Here is a 7,736-nt window from a genome sequence, read left to right on the forward strand (position 1 = left end):
GTAAAATAATGTCTAGTTTCAATCTGCAGTTTTTTTTTAAAGTCTGAAGTGTCAAAGTAATGTCTCATGTTTCTAACCAATTTGTGTTTTCACATCGATTGTAGTTTCACTAGAATCTAAGTTCTTCTTAAAAAAATTTGGTTTATGATGACATTTTGTTCTCATATTGTCTCAAATATTCTTTTTGTCAAACAATCAGAATGATGAGGGTACTAGTAATCATCTAATATAACATTTTAGTTTTTGACATGTAGAGAGAGAGCCCTTTTTATTCCATAGGATCTAACTCAGTAGAAAATGAAAACAAATTCTCCAAAAGTGGGTTCAAAGATGTAGGTGGCTGTTGTATATATTCAGGGAAGCTTCCTGATAGTAGCGAGATACAATGTGTGCAGTTTATCACCTACACGTATATGTATATAACAAGATTCTTACTAGATTTTTGGTTAGACTTCTCTACATTGAAGGAGATTGTATTCACAAGGTCACAGTTTCTCTTCTCTGCGTATAGTCAAAGCTGCACTATGAGACATCTCTGATTTCTGATCCCCAGAATAGCTTGTCCTTTGCTTTTTACTTTCCAACAGGGAATGGATGTCCTTTGACTCAGCTAATCGCAGTGGCCCTATTTCTTCCAACTGTCTTGTTTGTGGTTACATCATCTCAAATTGCTGTGAGATTCAACTGTCCAGTCTCTGTCACATATATATAATACAGCTCAGCTGAGTGGCAGCAAGCTTTGTTTTCGGAACTGGCAACATTCCAGGAGTCTGGTTGTGTTCCTTGGGTAAATTTTTTTCTTGCTACTTGTTGTTGGTGTGGTTTCTAGGTGACCCTAATGAAAATGTTCAGGAAATTACATGCGATATTCCTGACAGTTCCAAGTCTAACAGTTGCTTATTAGGATAGACATCTGACTTTATCTGGTGCCTAATGATTTTGTTGTGGTTTAGTATTCCACCGACTGGATTGTTTAGGTGCTATTCATAACAGACACACAACTTAGTCTCTGCCTTCTGGGAGCTGATGATCCCTAATTCACAGCGCTTAAGAGGGCACAAGGCCATCCACAGCATGTCTAGAAAGCCAGAGAACTTTTCCTTAGCACTCTCAGCTTTTGAATTAATTTCCCTTTTTTCTTCTTGGTGGCCCACACCCTAATCTCACTTTTTTATTCATATCCAAAAGAATAATTTACCTCAAACAACATAACGAACTACCTCTACTGAAGTCATGCAGTTTTAACACTGAATGAATCTAAAAAATAGGAATGTTATAATATTTGAGTTTAAAATGTTAGTGACAGAGGAACAATTTTGCACAATAGAGTCTTCTCTTCATTACTTACTATGGCCCATGTGACCACGAATCTAAATATGATCCTTAATACACACATTCACATTACGTTAATGTGTGTATGTCCTTCTCAGTAACTCCTGACAAAACAAGTCATTTCATCAAGAGTCGGGGAGGTTATCAGCTGATCCGTCTGTGAATTAGTAATCATGCTCAGCTGAATGATTAGACTGTTATAAAAAGAAGTTATCACAGTACCTGACTTCGAGTCAAGGCGTGCATTTGATTATTGGTATATTTTGGGTGTACATGGCATATAGAATTCAGGAAAGAATATATGGGATTTTAAATTTATTTTAATATGTAAAATACCATATTGTATTAGTTATCTACTGCTATATAAAAATTACCCCTAAACTTAGTGACTTAAAATAACAAACGTTTATTAAATCACAATTTCTGTGAGTCAGGGATTGGAGAGAAGTTAGCTGAGGTTCTGGCATAGAGTTTCTCAGGCGTCTGCAGTCCAGTTGTTGGCTGAGGCTATAGTTATCTGAAGGCTTGACAGGAGCTATCAGACCCACTTCTAAGATGTTTCACTCACATGGTTCTTTACAGGAGTCCTCAGTTCATTGTCACATGGGCCTCTTTATAGGGTGGTTGAGTGTCCTGAAAGCATGGCAGCTGACTTTTTTCAAAGCAAGGAGTCTAAGGGAAAGAGCAAAAACCCTCAATGACTTTCATGCCTCATCATATTCCATCAATTCTGCCATAATCTATTGGTTTGAAGTTTATTGTTATAAATCCAGCCCACATTTCAGAAGAGGGGAATTCAACTCAACTTCTTGAAGTGAGGAGTATGATATAAAGGAGTTTGCAGATATATTTTAAAACCACCACATGCATTGAAAGGACAGAGAAATAATGCTCAGGAAACTATCCAACATAATTGAGCCACTAAGGATCCAGGTTTGTTTTGAAAGTTTTCTTCTCTGTTTCTCCTATTACCTGGAAAATATCTTACCTTGGCTTCTGAAGCTATTGATATATATCTAATTGCTATAGGTATATTCCTAATAAAGTCTAAACTAATTACTAGGGAAAGTGAACCCACAAAATTATGTTTATTTTTCCTTAATTCTAGAGTATTAATGTTAAATATTACCATCCTGTCCCAGGATGTCAGCAGAGGCTTCAAAGCTGGGAACACTATATTTTAAGTGCTCTCCTGTTCTGAAGACCAGAGACATTTCCAAAGGACTTGCTAAAGAGTGGAAATAAAAATGATCTTATAACCTTTAGCCAATGTGACATGAGATAATAAATTTGGAGAAATAGGAGGAAGATGCTTTGAAAAGGATTGTTGGCTTACTCAAGAGGAAACTGTTTTCTTCTAACTCAGCTAAGTGGTGGAGGATGTCTTCTTATGATGAAGGGAAACTGCCATATTGCCCCTGGTAGTTGTTGGCTGAGCTGTGGAAATGAGCATGGGTGATGCTGATCTGTTTACTCTGGCTTGAATGTGCACAAGGAATGTGTTTGATTTTTACCTAGAAGATTCTCAGTTATGAAAAGCTACATTGAGTAACTGCTAAAGAACAAGTAAGGAGAGAAAGCTGCAGTGAGAGCAAATAACTCCATTAGTAGGAGGGCAAGGGTAGACTTACTGGAGCAAGAGAAGGCACTGTGGAAGGAAGCGAAATAGAACCCTTCAGAGAGGATGTCTAGTGAGGCAAGGTGACCCAGCAAATGAAGGTTCTGTGGGGTGTCATTAGAAATGGGGACTGTGAATAAGCCACTTGAAGGCATCCAGAAAAAATGTTGCTCACTGGTAAATGATGTAATGTTGAATGCTTCTGTGGGAAAGCGTCTCCAGAGAACCCACCAAAACATCCCTTGTGTGAGAGAGCCAATGTTTGGACATCTTCCGTGACAGAGGATTTCCAACAACCAGGCAGAAAATACAAATGATGCCATTAATTTTAAACAGATTTTTCTAATTTAACATTCATCCCTCTTCCCAACCCACGTCTAGGGGGAGCTAGAGGCAGTGTAGTGAGTCAGGGATGAAGTTGGAAGAGAAAGGTGGAAACATAGTAAAATATCGTGATACGCTCTTACTTCCAATTACTGTGAAACTGAGAATCAGTTCTGAGTGAGGCTGGGAAGTGGAAGCTTAAAACTGAGTGAAAACTGAATGTTTTGATGTATATTAAACTGGAAAGAAGATGGAAAAGGAGACTATTCCAATGCCTGAAAGTAATCAGAAAGCTATGGAATCTAAGATATGGCCAAGGGGTAGAGCAAGGAAAATATGACAAAATAGGTTTGAGGACAGATATGAACAAAATTTTAAAAAATATCCTACTTATACTCTTCAGCCCATTCAATAAATTGGTTGCAAAAGAGCTTGTTGGGCACAATGTTTTCGAGTTAATGTCCTGTGGCATATTGGATCTCTTCACAGATGTTCATCAAGTGATGGTAAGTGGGAGAAGTTTATCTCTATTCTCACCCATCCTATAAATGCTGTGGAGTGAAGTGATGAACTGAGAGACTCATGTAAAATAGTACTGAGGATAAGCTGGCACTGAGCAAGAGGGAAGAGGACTAATAACTATATTGTCAAGTACTGGCAATGAGAGACTGCATGTACACTGCAGTGTACAAAACATTGCCTTCCTGGTCAGAGAAATGAGCAGATTCGAGTAGACAATTTTTTTCTTTTTTTTTTTTTTTGAGATGGAGTCTTGCTCTGTCACTCAGGCTGGAATCCAGTGGCATGATCTGGGCTTACCACAACCTCCGCCTCCTGGGTTTAAGCAATCCTCCTGCCTCAGCCTCCCTAGTAGGTGGGATTACAGGCACCTGCCACCACACCTGGGTAATTTTTGTATTTTTAGTAGAGACAGGGTTTCACTATGTTGGCTGGACTGGTCTCCAGCTCCTGACCTCGTGATTCGCCCACCTTGGCCTCCCAAAGTGCTGGGATTACAGGCGTGAGCCACCATGCCTGGTCTGAGTAGACATTTTAACAGGCAGTGACAAGTGAACAGGGAACACTGAATGCTTTTCTAGACACCATAAGAAATAATTGCACTGTGGCTATTTTTTATTTATTTGGGAATTATTTGGAATCTTCTAATCTCTTCAGTTGGACTACTGTAAACTTATGATATTTGAAAGTGCACCTGCAACACTTTTTTTTTTTTTTTTTTTTTTTTTGAGATGGAGTCGTGCTTTGTTGCCCAGGCTGGAGTGCAGTGGCGCAATCTTGACTCACTGTAACCTCCGCCTCCTGGGTTCAAGGAATTCTCCTATCTCAGCCTTCCAGGTAGTTGGGATTATAGGTGTGTGCCACCACGCCCGGCTAACTTTTGTATTTTTAGTAGAGACAGGGTTTCCCCATGTTGGCCAGGCTGGTCTCAAATCCCTGGTCTCAGGTGATCTACCCGCCTCGGCCTCCCAAAGTGCTGGGATTGCAGGCATGAGCCACCGTGCCTGGTGCGAACCATTTTTGTACATAACAAAAGGACTGAAGTCAAAGGATGTCCACAGGGAAAATATTGTGTGAAAATAATAATAATAATATATACGACAGTTCAGGATTGTACTAAATGTTTTACATACATTAACTCATTTGTTTGGATACACTTGCCTTGCCCTATCATTGGCAATGATTTTCACAAATTTTTAATATACCTGACTTTAAACATTTTTATATTTGTAATCTGCCATAGACATCCTATTTAAATTTAGCTAGTTAAGATTGCCTTATTGGTTAGCGCCAGGTGTGGCGTGGGGCAGGGCGGGGTCGTCATGGCGGAGTTGCAGCAGCTGCGTGTGCAGGAGACGGTGGACTCCATGGTGAAGAGTCTAGAGAGAACATCCAGAAGATGCAGAGTCTCATGTTCTCGTGCAGCACCAGCTGTTGTGAGGACAGCCAGGCATCCATGCAGTAGGTGCACCAGTGCATCGAGCGCTGCCATGCGCCTCTGGCTCGAGTCCAGGCCCTGGTCACCAGTAAGTTGGAGAAGTTCCAGGACCGCCAGGCCTGGTGCACCATACATTGCAACGACAAAGCCAAAGATTCAATAGATGCTGGGAGTAAGGAGCTTCAGGTGAAGCGGCAGCTGGACTGTAGTGTGACCAAGTGTGTGGATGACCACATGCACCTCATCCCAACCATGACCAAGAAGAAGGAGGCTCTCTTATCCATTGAGAAATAAAAGCCACTGCCAGTGGCCATCGGGACTGAGGGCAAGAATATATTTTTTAATTAGGAATTGGGAATTTCAGTATTTTAAGCAAAGTTTATGAATGAAGAAATTAAGGATGGCAACAGGTATAAGGCATATATCACTTGCCTCTGGACACTGGTTCTTTCATGTTTCAGTCCTAAAAAGTGAAATGGAAAAAAGTGGTGCTAAATTGCATCAGAGATATTATGGGAAGTTTTAGAGCTTATGTTCCTGTGGCTAGTGCTTGTCCTGGCAGTAAGGATCTTGCCTGTAATAAGCCAGAGCCCTCCAAGGTACCAGACTCTTACTACACAGGTACCAATAGGCTGGCAGGTTAGACCTGATGGAGTTTGAAGAGAGATATTTTCTCTTTGTTGCCAACATCCTGTTTACCAGAAGGGTCATGACACCATTTTCTATAAGCTGTGAAACAAAATCCAAGAGATCAATCACTTAGAAGGGAAAAACAAATTTCTGGGTCTTAGTTTTTTGATTTTGTGTAATTTACACAATGGTATACAAATTGATTTTAAGATGTGGAATTGGGAGGGAGAGTAGTTTGGATAAGAACTTTGAAGATCCTTGTGGATCCCCATTTCTGGTCATCAATATGTAGATGTACATTTCTTAAAATTATTACATGCTGTGTCTTTCAACCTGGAGACCGTGCAAAAACATGAGAGGTGACGACACACTAATTATGGGAAGCAGAGCTTCCCTCTTACTGGCTGATGGGCCCTTAGGTTGTGTGTAGCAAAATGATAGGACAATCTTGCAGTAACACTTTCCCCTTGAAGAGAAGGGGGTTTTGATTATGGTATATATTAGTATCTAGGAATGAATAGTAAAAGAGGAGCAGTTGGCTACTTGCTTATAAGGGAGTTATGAAGTACTGGATTTGGAAAAACCTGGTTTTTATAAAACAGAATGGAATGGAAGCCTAAACCTAGCATTGTTTCCTTAGCTCCCTGAATTAACAGAGCCCGATTGAGACAAACCCCTAGCAACAGGAAATTCAAGGGAAAAAAGTAAACAACTTGGGCTAGGATGAGCTGACTCCCTTAGAGCAAAGGAGAGGCAGCCCCCATTATCAAATACCATTTTTGCCCTCGGCTTTTGAAACTTGCAGTGTTCCTGCCCTGGCATGGCACCTTATTATTTTGATAGCAACCTCATTGTATTTTCACCAACTTATTACTTGAAATGATAATACAGCCTGTCCATTTGCTGTTTTCAGGCTGTGATATATTTTCTTAGTAATTTGGTTTTAAAAATAAATAAGGTTTAATTCCCCCCTCCCTGTCACAAAAAAGATTGCCTTATTCATTACTAAAGAATAATATATCACTTTTTAGAAGTATGTGATGTTTTCTAACTACATTTTTGGCAAACTAGGCTTTTAGAATTGCCATTTATGATCATTCTTGCAATACAAACTAAAACTAAAATCCGTTGCTGTTTAGGTTTTTAAACAAGTGCCATTCATCAGGGAAAAGATAGAATACTTCTTTTCTTTTTCTTTCTTCTTAGAAGAGTTTTGTATAAAGAACTTCTTTTAAATATTTTAGATACTTTTCACCCAGAAGAGGTGTTGTTTAAATTGGGGTTTGTGACTAATTTGTTTCAATTAAAAATACTTTAATATCATTATCAAATGCCTCTTAGATGATATGATCTCTGTTACCATATGTGGTAGTTTGCTCTACATACTAGCTATTTAAAACAGATGTAAGTAAAACAAGATTGGTTTGGGAGGAATAGGGTTTCTCCAGAGTAAAGAATACAGAGACCAAATGGAAACATACTTGCTTCACTGCACATGGTTTCTATACTTGGCTGTGCTGGCTTACCGTTTTATGGTTACCAGATTTACATCCTTTGAAATTATGGACATTGGATCAAATCCTCATGTTGGAAAACACTCTAAGGTAACATTAAATGAGCATGTGATTTGAATAACCTACAATTTTCACACAACTTTTGATGACCAAAGTCAAAATATTTCCCATAAAATACTGTAAATTTGCTAAAATTTATACAAAGCTCCTACAGTGTAATAATACAAAGAAACTTTGTTTACTCAAAAAATCTAAAATATCTTTTTTAATATTTAATATTTTATTTTAATATTTATATTTTATTTAAAAATGGTATATTTGTTTTTTTATATTTTATTTTAAAAATTGTTTAAAAAATTAA

The 7,736-nt window shown here is 38.6% G+C and overlaps 1 pseudogene; it reads left to right on the top strand.

The window, feature by feature from the left end:
* The first annotated feature begins 5,115 nt into the window (after window positions 1–5,115).
* LOC100456969 (protein FAM136A-like) lies at window positions 5,116–5,525 on the top strand (annotated as a pseudogene).
* The last annotated feature ends 2,211 nt before the right edge of the window (window positions 5,526–7,736 follow it).

Source organism: Pongo abelii, chromosome 5, assembly GCF_028885655.2.
Source record: "Pongo abelii isolate AG06213 chromosome 5, NHGRI_mPonAbe1-v2.0_pri, whole genome shotgun sequence".
Classification (NCBI taxonomy): domain Eukaryota; kingdom Metazoa; phylum Chordata; class Mammalia; order Primates; family Hominidae; genus Pongo; species Pongo abelii.